This window comes from Varanus komodoensis, unplaced genomic scaffold (genome assembly GCF_004798865.1).
Source record: "Varanus komodoensis strain SLA01 unplaced genomic scaffold, ASM479886v1 scaffold108, whole genome shotgun sequence".
Taxonomy (NCBI): domain Eukaryota; kingdom Metazoa; phylum Chordata; class Lepidosauria; order Squamata; family Varanidae; genus Varanus; species Varanus komodoensis.
Window position 1 is genome coordinate 1,009,158 of NW_025335307.1, and position 14,811 is coordinate 1,023,968.

General features: G+C 48.8%; 1 pseudogene; it reads right to left on the reverse strand.

The window, feature by feature from the left end:
- Positions 1-1,739: 1,739 nt before the first annotated feature.
- The window catches only part of LOC123018046, a 40,236-nt pseudogene continuing 27,164 nt past the window's right edge, over positions 1,740-14,811 (reverse strand).

The window sequence follows — 14,811 nt, forward strand, 5'->3', positions numbered from 1 at the left end:
TTGCTGATGGGTGCCTTCTTGGCTAACGTGGTAGGATAAATATCCCATAAATGCAGACAATGTCTTCTCTCTGGTGTTGATTTTAAATGATCCATAAAATGCAGACTCTGCCTGAAGTCCTCTCCACCCTCTATGCATTCATACTGCTATTCCTCAGTGTGGGATCTTGGTGTGCCATAAGACTGTCCCTGTAACTCAAGCTCTTTCACACTCCATGCATCTGAACAAACCTTCTCCAACACAGCTTCTTTGAACAACCCAGATGCTGATTAGATATCAGAAAACGCTTCCTCACTGTCAGAGCAATCTGCAGTGCAACTAGCTGCCTGGAGGGGTGGTGGGCTCTCCCACATTAGAGCCATTCAGAAAGAAACTGGGCAGCCATCTGAGTGGGGTGCTGCAAACTGGTGTCCTGCAGCAGCAGTGGGTTGGACCCAACGGCCTTCGTGGCCCCTTCCCACTCTATTCTTCTATGATGCTGACGGGTTATTTTGGGGGAAGAAACGTCCACATCTTCTGTATGGTGCAGAAATGTGGGGGTGCATGGGCTTCTCTATCCAAGAAGTACCTCAGGACTCCTGTTTGAGGTCTTTGCTAGCTGTCTCGCTATGTATGTGCACGGCACGGAGGCGTGACTGGGCCTGCAGGCACCCAGTGAGCACCGTCACAGAGGGACGCTGTGAGACTGGGCCTCTTAGTTTTTGCAGCAGCGCAAACACCACATGGCGCACTAGGCTCTCAGCTCACTTGGGGGGGTGACCTGAGCAATGCTCGGGCTGGCAGTGGGAGTTAGAAAATTTCAGTAACAATTGATCCCAACAAGCAGTTTGTTTACGCGCGGAGAATTGACAGGAATGGGAGACAAACATGCAGACATACTGACCATGCAGCGTGTGGCACGCCGAGTTTAAACTTACATTCTCGCTGGAAATTGATTTTCTTTTAATTTTCATTTAAAGTATTGTATCTTCCATTGTTTTAGACGGATGCTTGTGTTCTGGTTCACCGAGAGTCTCCTGCATTTCTCCCTGTGCAAGTGTTCTGTGATTTTAATTAGGTGATTGTTTTAATGCTATTTCTATTTTACTTTTCATGGTGCTTAATATTCTTCAGCCAGACTGCAGGATAGGGATTTGAGTGATCCCAGGGAGTGGGTAGGCAAGGCGCAGGATTTACTTAAAGGATCCTGAGCTGTGGAAACAGGCGAGTTCCTAGCTAGCTTTACGAAGGCTTCAGCAGGGTGCACATGCAACACTCAACATGGACTTGCCTGCCGGGCAGGCTCCAGTCAGCTGGTACAGACACTCAGCAAAATACCTTCAAGGAAGTTTGGTATCCAAACAGGATATAAGGGAAAATGACTAGTCTATATAGGCTGCTCATGGGAAAGGGGGTGGTGTTACACAGGAGCTGTGGCTGAGCAGTGCGGAACTGCTGGTTTACTTTGTTAGCAAACCAAACTGAACTGGGCCCAGGCCTCCCAAGACAGAAAAGGTGCCAGTGAGAGGTACTCCCCAAGTCTGAAACTGTCCATTCTTTATGCAATTCAACAAGTTCTTTCCAGTGTGGATGAATCAATATTCAGTGTGGATAAATCAGTACAACACCTTTCTCTATAACTGAAGCACTTTCCACCATTGTGGCTCTTCTCAGCTGTCTGCATCGTACGGGTTTCAAGGATTACCACTTTAGCTGGATACATTCCATGCATTTCTGTACATACTCCCAAATGGATAAATTCATGGAAAATGAGAAGATTCTCTTCTGAAGCTCGTTTAACATTCCATGCAACTCTATGGCTGCTCTCCAGTGTGGGTTCTTTGATGCTTCCTAAGAGATTGTCTCTGGCTGAAGCTCTTTCCACATTTAATACATTTAAACGGCTTCTCCCTCGTGTGGGAACTTTGATGGTTTCTAAGATGATCACTCTGGCGGAAACTCTTTCCACATTCCATGCATGAATAAGGCCTCTCCCCAGTGTGCATTCGTTGATGCTTTCTAAGAGATTGACTATAGCCGAAGTTTTTACCACATTTGAAGCATTTAAATGGTTTCTCCCCAGTGTGGGATCTTCGATGGGTTGTAAGATGACCACTCCAGCTGAAGTTTTTTCCACATTCCTCACAGGTATAGGGCCTCTCCCCAGTGTGGATTCTTTGATGTATTCTAAGACTTCCACTTTTGATAAAGCTCTTTCCACAGTTCGTGCAAGTATATGGCTTCTCCCCATTATGGGTAGCTTGATGTTTAATAAGACAATGACTGTGGCTGAAGCTCTTTCCACATTCAATGCATTTAAATGGCTTCTCCCCAGTATGGGTTCCTTGATGCCTTGTAAGATTTGAATTTAGATAGAAGCTCATTCCACACTCCATGCATGTGTAGGGCATCTCCCTACTGTGCGTTCTTTGATGGGATGTAAGATGACCACTCTGGTTGAAGCTCTCTCCACATTCCATGCATATATACGGCCTCTCCCCAGTGTGGATTCTTTGATGGCATGTAAGCTGACTGCTTTGGTTGAAGCTCTTCCCACATTCCATGCATGTATAGGGCCTCTCCCCAGTATGAATTCTTTGATGGCTTGTAAGATGGCTACTCTGGCTGAAGCTCTTTCCACATTCCATGCATGTATAGGGCCTCTCCCCAGTGTGCGTTCTTTGGTGTTTGGTAAGATTTTGACACTTGCTGAAGCTCTTTCCACATTCCATGCATGTATATGACTTCTCCCCAGTAAGGGTTTCTTGATGTTTAAGAAGACTTCCACCAGCACTGCAGCTCTGTCTACTTTCCATAATTCTATATGGCTTCCTGAAAATGTTGGATCCCTGAGGCTCACTAAGACTCGTGCTGCCTTTAATGTGCTCCTTAGATTGAAATTGTGCCTACATGGAAGATTCTACAAGATTCTGCACATTTCATTTGGTCTCTGGGTTTTCTACGCTTTGTGCATTTGGTTCATCTGTCTTTTGGTAGGTTGTCACACCCTAGCCCCTTTCCCCTTCACTGTCCTTTACAACCTTCTGGATTTCAGGGTTCTGCTTTCCAGGTCCATAAGAAATGCAGCATTGTTTCCTCCTTTTCCTGACTTGGTTTTAACTTTTTTTTCCCCCTGATCCTGTTTGGATTTGGAACTGTCTCTTTTCTCAGTTTCTGCTCACTTCTCTTTCATTAGAGGACACATGGAACTGTATGCTTTCCATTGTCTTGCCATTCACCTGTTCGAGAAGAAAGGGAAAATGAACATACTGATAGGAGATAATGGCTGCCAGGGATGAATCAATTTAAAGTTAAGGCAAAGTCGGCATTTTCCTGTCAACATCCCCAACATAATCCCTTTTCCTCTTTCAATGTCCCAAGGAAAAACAGCTTTCTCAAGGACTGCATTTACACAGAAGGCATACACCAACACATGCACCGACATGTAGGAAAGTTCAATTCCCTCAAGGAGTTTGGCAGTGAGAAGCAAAACTGATTTCCAGGGCTGCGACATGCGCATTGTGCATTGAGATCAAACGACCTCAGAGGGAGCAGGATCCATCAGTTGTATGCAACCACTCTCTGGCTGACCTATCCCCCATCCAGTTCACAGGCTGGATAGGGAGCCTGGGGTGCACTGGGAGCTGTGAAGGATGGGAGAGGTGGCTGGTCCAAATAGAGGAGGAAATGCTCACCCGTCAGCTGCCAGCACTGCAAAGGAAGTGCCATCCATGCAAGGCCTTTGACCTCCTTCAGCTCCAGTGCAGAAGGTCCAGATAACCTTCCCCCGATTCCTGGAGATCAGTGTTCCTTTGCAGGAAGCAGCAGCAGCTAGTCCAAGCATTTATGTAGTCTCGCTTTGTTTGATCCCCCAGCTTGGAGGCAGAGATATCGCCTGGTCAGATGCAGTTCGGGCCTCCCTCACCTGTCTCTACTTTGCACAGTGGAATAAACGTAAGCTATCCCAGGATTCCTATGGCTTCTCCCCAGTGGGAGTCCTATCATGGCATGAAAGATGATGGCTCAAGCTGAAGATCTTCTCTCATTCCAGGCATTTTTGGCATCTTCGGCATTTGGAGTCTTTCTCTTGGAGAAAGACTTGCGCTTTTCAAGAACGTCATTTCACTGGTATTTTTCGAGGGGTTTTCTCCCCCAGCAGTTTGTAATACCCACTGATTTCCTGTTCAGCTTTCCTTTGGTTGGATCACTAATCTACTCAAGGAATACAGAAGAATTGTCCACTTTCATCCTGCAATGAACCCTTCCCCCTACTTGATGTTTCCTTTTCCCTCTTTCTTTACTTGGTCTGTGTCACGCTTCCTCCATTCCCTGCAGTATTGGAAAGTTTCTCTCCACACCTCACGCTCCCTCGTTCTGCTGAAAGGCCGGACCGATGCTCACGGATCTCCCTCTCCTGCAAGCCACCTACACGGGGACAGAGGTAAGGCAGAAATGTTGCCAGGAGGGGGCAGCCAATCCCACTGGAAAATCCCCTGAATGCAACTGCCTCTGCTTCAGCCCCTGGAGTGCCAGCCCTTTCCCACTGTATTTGGGCTCTGGAGACACTATTTGCGTTGCCTGCAAGTACCTGGGATTTCAGCATAGTTTTACTGACATTCTGGCAGGCAGTGCATCATGTCCTGAAAGGAAGATGTGTGTTCTCCTCAGACTAAATTGTAAGAGAGAGACCAGAGTCCTGCCACCCTCTTTCCAGGGTAGAAACAAAGCTGAAGAGTTGTGCACCTCCAAAGCTTCGTGACCTGGAGCTGAGACTGCAGAGAGACCGGCTTCACAGGACAAGGCCACCCATGTGGTTCAAGGCCAAGCTCCTTGCCCAGCATCTTGGCTTTCCAGCCTCCTGGGAGACCCTCCAGGGGTGGCCGCCTTGTCTGAACCAAAAGGACAGAGCAATCCCTGGGCTGAGCCAAGTGATGCCAGAGCCAGATGGCAAGAGGCTGGTAGCCTCCCCAGGCAGATCCCATGGGTTCTGGTCCCAATGCACATGTGAGCAGGCGCCTTCCTCCAAACCCTGGATAGATGTGCAGGGATGGGGTGGGGTCACCCCCTTTGCAGAAGGGGATGGAGTGCAGATCCCTCTGCCTTGCTGGGTTAAGGGTGAGTGAAATGGAGGACTCACAGCCGTCCTCCTTGGCCTTCCCAGATCCCCAACTTCACTGCAACTGGACGGGGGCCGTGCCATTTGTCCTTCCCCCTCCACCCCCTTCGAACCCAAACAACCTCCCCAGAACCCTGTCCTGGGCCCCCACTGTCTTACCAGGATGCCCTGGGGCTTCTTGCAATCCAGTACCAAGAAGTTCTGATACAGGTCAGGGCCCCACTGTTCTGCCTGCAGGTGGGGGCAGGGGCAACATAAAGGTGGAAACCAGGCCACCTCCTGGCCCTGACGGTGCTGCCTCCGCCAGCCAGGCTTTCAGAGGTGGACACACTCCCCTCACACTTTTTCTCCACAATAGCTAACCCGGGTGGGGTGGGGATGGCGCCTTTGCAAGACCCACAGTCCAGGAAAAAGTTTCCAGGCCGACCGGCGACGGTGGCAATCGAACTCGGCACCTGCCGTGGTGCAAGGCGAGGAACGGCCAGCCCGGCCTCTCCCGGTTCGGCCCGACGTAGCGCTACGGTCCCACCAGCGAGCACGTGGAGCGCCGCCATCCCCCCGCCCCGCGGCCCCGGAGCCGGCAAGGAGCTCCGGAGGGCAGAAGCGCCCCCCCTCCTCTCTTGCAACCTCGCCCCCCGCCTCCCGCCCCCGGCCGCTGCCCCAGGAAATCCTGGCACTCGAGCCCTGTCCGGAGCGCTCCCGGGAGCGGAGGATCGCGCAATGCACGCCCTGCCATGCCTCGCGCAGGGAGCTGGGATCGGAGGGGCGCTCTGCCACCGCAACGCCAGGAGAGGGGAGCTCTCCGCCCTCACTCCGCCCACCTTCTCCCCCAACCCCGCGATCACACCTTGTCTTTCTCCAAGTCCGACTCGCTGCCGGGACCACCAGGCCGGCGCGTCCGCAGGGCTCCCCTCGCCCCTTCCCGCCTCTCCAGTCAGCGCAGGGATCCTCCTCGCGCCCTGCCGCGCCAGAGAGGAAGCGAAACGAGCCCCCTGCTGCCCCCCACCGGGAACTGCTTCCTGCGGGAGGGCCGGAAAAGCCGGATCTCGATTCGCTGCTGGATGCGCCCCGTTTCCCTGGTTCTGGACTGCGTGGTCTTTCGATCTGCACCCAAAGCGCGCAGCGCCTCCGCCAAGTGAGCCCCGAAGTCAGAGGTGGCATCGTTTACGTTTCCCCGCTACCAAAAGGGGGATCCAGAGGTCCTTTTTGTTGTTGTTGTTGTTAGTCGCAAAGTCATATCTGACCCATCGTGACCCCATGGACAACATTCCTCCAGGCCTTCCTCTCCTGCACCAGCCCCCAGAGTCCACCTAAGCTCACGCCGACTGCTTCACTGACTCCATCCAGCCACCTCATCCTCTGCCGTCCCCTTCTTCTTTTGCCATCTGTTGTTCCCAGCATTAGGCTCTTCTCCAGGGAGTCCTTCCTTCTCATTAGGTGGCCAAAGTATTTGAGTTGCATCTTCAGGATCTGGCCTTCTAAAGTGCAGTCAGGGTTGATCTGCTCTAGGACTGACCAGTTTGATCGCCTTGTGGTCCAAGGGACTCTCAGGAGTCTCCTCCAGCACCACAATTCCAAGGCCTCAGTGCTTCGGTGCTCAGCCTTCCTTATGGTCCAGCTTTCACAGCCATACATTATGACTGGGAAAACCATAGCCTGGACTATGCGCACTTTTGTCGGCAGGCTGATGTCTCTGCTTTCTAGTATGCTGCCTAGATTTGCCATAGCTTTCCTCCCAAGGAGCAAGCGTCTTTGAATTTCTTGGCTGCAGTCCCCGTCTGCGGTGATCTTGGAGCCCAGGAAAATAAAATCTGTCACTACCTCCATTTCTTCCCCATCTATTTGCCAGGAAGTGAGAGGACCGGATGCCATGATCTTAGTTTTCTTAATGTTGAGTTTCAAGCCAACTTTTGCGCACTCCTCCTTCACCCGCATCAAGAGGCTCTTTAGTTCTTCTTCACTTTCTGCCATGAGAGTGGCATCATCTGCATATCTGAGGTACTATATGCAGAGACTATATGCAGAGACATAATTTGTAGAGATAGACTTGATTTGCAGGACGTAGTGGATATTCAGTGAGTTTCTCTTTTTTAAGCTGTTTTATATTCTTTTAATTAAAAAAATCATGATTATTAACAGATTGAGAAGTTGTTCCCCTCCTTCTCTCCTCCTCAGTTTTGCTCATGAAAAATAAACTGTAATGCAAATTTTGATGCAGATTTCCACACGACATGTATTTCTATGGGTGTGCACTGATGTGAGTGCAGATTTGTTAGTGCCATTTGGTGCCATTAGCTATTGGAGTTGGTGGTTAAAAGAGGTGGTGTGGAGGCAACAGAATGAGTCCTGGAATGGGGCCCAGGGGGAAAAGTGGTCCAGAGAGGTGGTTTGGGGACTGATTTGTGTGTGAGGGGGAGAGGTGTATGATAGTCAGAGCCACACCAGAAGGTCTGGCCCCATCCAGGGTGCCTCGGTTTAATTTCTGGGGAGAGGAAGTGCCAGATGAGAGTATCTCTTTTCGGGCTGAAGAGATGAAAGCTTGTAGAAGTTGCTTCTTTAAATCTAATTCACTCTTTTATCATGTTTCTACCCTGCTCTCCAGCCAGTTAGCTCCCAGAAGGGCTTCTGTGGAAACTTGACCTAGTTCAGAAAGTCCAAATTGGCTGCCAGCTGTCTGTTCTCATCCAAACATGATGCACCAACCAAATTAGGGTGAAACGAGGGTCTCTGGAAAGGGCGAAGCTGGAATGACAGAGAAATCAAAAGCACTGTGGGAAGTAGAAACCACATTTCATCTCCCAGATTTCTCTCCAGGCTGGTTCCAGAATCATGTGGCTTGGAATGTCTTCCGCTAAAACCAAGGACTCCGACTTCATCCCTGCATGGAATGTGGAAAGAGCTTCAACCAAACCAGTCATCTTACATGCCATCAAATAATCCACACTAGGGAGAGGCCCTATACATGCATGGAATGTGGAAAGAGATTCAATCTATAAGGAAATCTTACAAGGTATCAAAGAACCAATACTGGGAAGAAGCCATTTAAATGCATGGAGTGTGGAAAGAGCTTCAGCGACAGGGGCAGCCTTATGGCACACCGAGATCCCATACTTAGGAATAGCCACACAAATACATAGAGGGTGGTAAGCATAGAAACCTAGAAACAAAGGGAGTCCGAAGGGGTCTCCTGGGTCATCTAGCCTGACCCCCGGCTCCAGCCAGCTCCAGAGCACTTCAGGCAGAGTCCACATTTTGAGAATCATGAAAGGCAACACCAGAGAGAAGACATCATCACCATACATTGTACATCTCTCCCACCACATTAGCAAGAAGGCACCATGAGCATTTACAGAGTTTTAAAAGGTGCAATAAAAGTTCTACTGAAGTTCCATTAAAAGTAATAAAATTTAACATTCCAACAAACCAAACCACAGCATGATGAAACGTCACTGACCCGTAGTTTCATAGGATCAGAGAAGAGCCGAGTTGGAAGGGGCCAAGGAGGCCATCAAGTGCTCATCAAGTTGCAGGTCGCCAGTTCCCATCATCCCATTCAGATGGCTGCCCAGGATTTTCCAGAATGTTCCTTCTGTGGGTGAGCTCAGGACCTCTCTAGGCAGCTGGTTCCACTTTCGTATTGCCCTGACAGTGTGGAAGCTTTTCCGGATGTCCAGCCTGAACCTGGGTTATCACAACTTGAGCTGATTATTCCGTGTCCTGCACTCTGTTATCAATGGGAAGAGATCATGACCTTTCTCTTTGTGACAGACCGTGAGGTACTTGGAAAGGGATTTCATGTCCCCTCTCAGTCAAGGCTCAACAGGCCCAATTCTCCCAGTCTGTCCTCAGGTCAGTGTTTCCAAACCCTGGGTGATTTTGATCATCTGGAATTCTTTGTCCAGTTCTGTGGCCAAGAGTTTAGAAAGATGCACAATAGTTGGAAAGGATCCAGAGGAGGGTGACAAGAATCATGCAGAAGAGAAGACTGTGGGGAGATTGAATAACACCCTGTAGTTACCTCAAAGGCTGGCACAAAGGGCAAGGTCAAGATTTCTCACGGATATCCAGCAGTTCTCCATGGTGTAACCTGTATGAGCACCTCCTCCTTGGACCACCTTCTCATGCAAGCAGAGAGATTCCTTGCTGTGCATGCCACTCTCATGGCCTGTGTAAAGAACAGGTAGCTTTTCAGAGGGAGCCAGGTTGGAGGGCCTGGATTCCAGCTTTCTCCATGGCCAGGAGGAGGGAACTCATGAATGCATTGCTCCTCATCACTGGTATCACCACGGATCAGGGCTCCAGCCCAGCGGTATCTACAGAGCGAAATGCTGCACAGTTTCTGCAGCTTTCCCACCACGGAGGCCGTCTATCATGTTGCTTATGCTCACAGTTGGGCCATTGTCCTCATTATTACCATCGAAGTCCGTCCTGCTTGCTTCCACCCACAGGGGGCCCAACTCAATGTGTGTGGCCCTGGGTTTCTTTCTGACTTCAGAAAATGTGAGTCAACTGAGTTAGGGATTTGCCAAGGTCAATTTTTTGTTATTTGTTTTTTGGCGCCAGGTGAAGACCTTTTTATTTAAATGTCATTTTAATTGTTAACAATATTTACTTATTTATCTGGCCAGGGCGACTTCTTTTCTTTTATAACTTCTTTTATATCGTTTATATTTTTTATTTATTTTATATTAATTTTAATTTTATATTGTATTGTATTTTATTGTGTTGTAAGCCGCCCCGAGGCTTCGGCAAGGGGCAGCATAGAAATGTTCTAATAATAATAATAATAATAATAATAATAATGATAATAAATTTTTTGCTGTGTTCGTTCCAGCCAAGGAATAATGCTCCATATCACTGGGACAATGCAAGCCACTGAATCGGCAGCCCCAGGCAGGTCAACCCAGACTTCCCAGGGAGCTCAGAATGGAAACTGCTGAGCATCCCCCTGCACCGTTGCACCCCTCCCAGCTGGAATGGTTTTCCGAGGGCTGGTGTACAGCCTAACGCAGAGGAGTCGTTAGCACATGCAAAAAAGACAGAAACTCCCAGTCAGAATCAGGCTTTTGAGCAAGGTTTCTACTTGGTGCCCATACCACCAACGCCCTCCCTCCCCCCACAGCCTGACTCTGACGAAGTTTTTGTTCAGCCTGGAGTATCTGCTTAGAAGGCCAAGGGACAACCCGTTGCCATGGAGAATGCCCAACTGAGGAGAAGACTTGAATGTTTGAGCCAATTAGAAGTGAGACAAAGTCAAAGAAGGAGGGAGAGTTTATCTTGCCCTCGGAGGGAGGGACTTAAGTGCAGGGTTAAAAGTACGTCATAAATCTTAGATAGGTCCGAAAGGAGGGGGCAACTGTGTTGCTTAGAACTATCATCAACGGTTCCTGTACTATTCATCGCCTGTATATCTTGAAGTTGTTTAGAATAAAAGACTTTAAACTTTTATTGCCTGCGTCTGTGTGAGTAATTAGGAAGAGTGCTTCAACCTCACGACAGCTGGAGAGGTTTGGGGCCCCGGCTGCCCAGCCTGCTCTCCCCACTGCTGGGGGCTTCCACCAGCCATTCTTTGCCCCCACTCGCTCTGGGACCCATCCCACCCCTGATTCTTCCACACAGGTGCTTGGGGGTAAGTGGGAGAGGGTGGGCAGAGCCTGGGAGGGGAAAAAGGAGCTTCTCAGTGGGATCCCAGGCAGTGCTGTGGGAGGGATTTACAAGTCCCAAACAAAGGGAAGGAGATTGAGTATGCGGAGGACGGAGTCGAGACTGGGGGGAGCTACACCCCAATACCATCAAGCATTAGAAGGTGTGAGAGGCAGAAGTGGAGAGAAAGCTCAGTGCAGAAGGGAAAGGCTGTGCTGAGAGATAGGAAAGGCTGGTGGAAGCGCATTCAGAAGAGGAAGGAGGATCTGAGAGAGTGTTTGTGAAGGGAAAGTGCGGTACTCTGTCGGAAGTGTTATGCATTGTTGTATTTATGAAGGAAATAAGTTTCTGAATGCCATGAAAAGGTGACATTTTGAATGCTTGCACTAACAATCATGCAACAAAATGCCTGACCTTATTATGCATTGTTTTATTCACGAAGAAAATAACTTTTTGAACGTCATGAAACCAATCCACTTGTTGCACAACTGAATATCTATGTTGATGATGGCTGACACAGAGTCACAGGTGCTTGAACAGAGTCTCGTCCTCAGGACCACGTAGTCCAGCCAAGGAGCCTTGCAGTCTGGGCACGTGAGCAAGAGGCTAACTGGCAGGAGTGGAAGTGAATTCATGCTGGCAGTGTTACGTATGCAGAGAACAAAGAGGAGACATTGAGAAAGGGAGAGACACAGCATGTGCAAAGAAAGGCAGGGGAGCACCCGTGACCCAAGGGCCCCATCATGCAATTGTGCATTCACGTCCATTTTTCTAGATGGAGAACTTCACATTTCTCACCAGCGTGCATCTTGTTCTGATTGGCATCATTCTCACCAGCGCCTCCCCGTTCTCTTTGGCTCCATTGTCTTTCTGAGAATGGGCATGAGGCTAACAGGCCTGTAATTCCCCATATCCCCTCAACTACCATTTTTGAAGACTGGAACCACTGATGCCATCTTACACTCCTCCAGAACTTCTCCTGTTTTGCACAAGGCCCCAAAAATGCAGGGCAATGGATGTGAGAGCACCCCTGGCTATTCCTGAACAATCCTGAGTGTAGTTGATATTGGCCCAGTGCCTTTGTGGCATCCAGGGCCTTGAGGAACTCCATCACTCCTAGGGGGTAACCCTAATGTGGGTTCCATAACCGTAATGTCATCTACCTCCGCCCCCCCCGGTCAATCTCCCCGAAACTACTTTGGGAAAAACACAAAAGCAAGATAATAATTAAGCATCTGTGCCTGCTCACTTACACTAGTTACCAGATCCCCCTCACTTTTAAGGGGTCCCACCACCTGTCTCCCCTTCCTCTTCCTATTTACATGAAGGTAGAAGCCCTTTGTGTTGCTCTTGACATTCTTCGCAAGTCTCAGCTCATAAGCCACAGTAGTCTTGCAGCGAATCCTTCTCCATCATGCCACCTCCTCCTGGTATCCCCTTTGCCCCCTTGCACCACTGTCCCTTTTCTGTGAAGGTCTGTCTTATGACTAAGCCCGCTCACCAACTCTCTTCACATGCACAGCAGTGGCCTCCCTTGCTAACCAGCGGCATCACCAAGACTGGCACCTTCAAGACCTCCCTTTTTGGGGTCATACTCTCCTCATGAATTCCCATGCCTGCAATAATGATGAAGATTCTGCTCTGAAGCTCTTTGCATGTTCCATGCACTTATACGGCCTCTATCCTGTGTGGATTCTTTGATGGGTTGTAAGACTCCCACTTAAATGGCAGCTTCTTCCAGATTGCATGCATTGAAAAGGCTTTTTGCCAGTACGTGTCCTTTCATTTTCACGAAATGATCAAACCGGTAGACTTTGATTCCACCCTATACACATTCATATGGCCTCTACCCAGTATTAGTTTTTTGATGTTTCATAAGAGAATGACTCCAGCTGAAGCGCTTTCCAACTTCACTGTTTTTACATAGCTGCTCCCCATTGTGTGTTCTTAGATGGTTTGTCAGATGATCATTCTGGCTGAAGCTCTTTCCACATTCCATGCAGTTACAGGGCCTCTACCCAGTGTAGGCTGTTTGATGTTTTCTAAGAGAATGATCCAAGCTGAAGCACTTTCCACATTCTGTGCATTTAAAGGGTTTCTCCCGTGTGGGTTCTTCGATGGTTTGCAAGATGACCACTCCGGCGGAAGCTTTTTCCACATTCCAAGCAGCTATAGGGCCTCTCCCCAGTGTGGGTCCTTCGATGGGTTGTAAGGAGATCACGCCGGCTGAAGCCCTTTCCACATTCCATGCAGCTATAGGGCCTCTCCCCAGAGTGGGTCCTTTGATGGTTTGTGAGGGTATCATGACGGCTGAAGCTCCTTCCACATTCCGTGCATGTATAGGGCCTCTCCCCAGTATGAGTTCTTTGATGCTTTATAATTGTCCCCTTTCCAGTGAAACTCTTTCCACATTCCATGCATGTAAAAGGCTTTTCACCAGTATGTGTTCTTTGATGGTTTGTAAGAATACCACTCTGGTAGAAGCGCTTACCACAGTCCATACATCTGTAGGGCCTCTCCCCAGTGTGGATTCTTTGATGTTGCATAAGACCTCCACGGTAAGTGAAACTCTTTCCACATTCCATGCATCTGTATAACGTCTCCCCAGTGTGGGTTTTTTGATGATTCCTAAGAAGTTTACTATGACTGAAACTCTCGCCACACTGCATGCATCTATATGGCTTCTCCCCAGTGTGGGTTCTTTGATGTATAGAAAGTTTTCCACTTTGACTGAAGCTCTTTCCACATTCCATGCATGGAAATGGCCTCACCACAGTGTGAGTTCTTCGATGCTTTGCAAGAGTTCCACTATCAGCAAAACTTTTTTCACATTCCACACATGTATAAGGCCTCCCTCCAGTGTGGATTCTTTGATGTCTCATAAGACCTCCACTGCAATTGAACCTCTTCCCGCATTCTGTGCATTTAAAAGGCTGGTCATCAGTGTGCATTCTTTGATGGTTCATGAGATTGCACATCTCTCTGAAACTCTTTCCACATTCAATGCATGTGTAGGACTTCTCTTCACTGTGGATTATTGGATCTTTAATAAGATTTCCACCAGCACTGCAGCTCTGTCTAGTTTCCATAATTCTATATGGCTTCCCTTAAGTGTAGAATCCCTGAGGCTTTCTTAGGCTTGTGCTGTTTCTCATGCCTGTTTTACACAACACACATTTGAAATTGTGCCTACATGGATGCTAGTGTAATGTTCCACACTTTTTCTTTGGTCTCTGGATTTTCTATAGTTTGTTCCACCTGTCTTTTAGTAAAATGCCACACCCAAGATCCCTCCCCTCCTCCTCCTTTTGCAACCTTCTGGAATTAAGGGTTGTGATTTCCAGCACCCTGAAAAATGCAGGATTGGTTCCTCACGTTCCTCACTTGGTTTCACTGATGCTTTTTTGATCCTGATTGAATTTGCAAGTTTCTCTTCTCTCACTTTGTGCTCACTTGGTTCTCACTGGAGGACACCTGGAACTGCTCCACTTCCACTCTCTTGGCATTCACCTGCGTGGAAAAAAAGACAAAATGCAATTCCTGTTAGGAGATAATGGCTGAAAGGGATGCACTCATTTGAGTACAAGGCAAATGTAGCATCTTCACTTCAGCACCTCCCGACATGATACGTTTTCCTCTCTGAAATCCCCTCCAAAAAGCAGCTTCCTTGGGGATTGCATGTACACTGACGTCCCACTTATGGGGTTGTCCTGAGGAATACTCTGGGGTGACTGTGGGAGCTGTGAGGGAGGGCAGAGCGGGCTGGTCCAAAAGGAGAAAACGCCCACCCATCAGCTGCCAGCACTGCAAAGGAAGGTCCAACCATGCAAGGCCTTTGGCCCCCTTCAGCTCCACTGCAGAAGGTCCAGGTAACCTTCCCCACAATTCCTGGAGATAAGTTGCCTTTGTGGGGAACAGCAGCAGCAGGTCCAGACTTATATTTAGTCATGCTTTGTTTGAAATTCCAACAAGGATGCAGAGATACAGCCTGGCTGGAAGCTCTCCAGGTCTCCCTGAACTTGACTCCACTTTGCACAATGGAGGGGAATGTAAACTATCGATTCCTGTGGCTT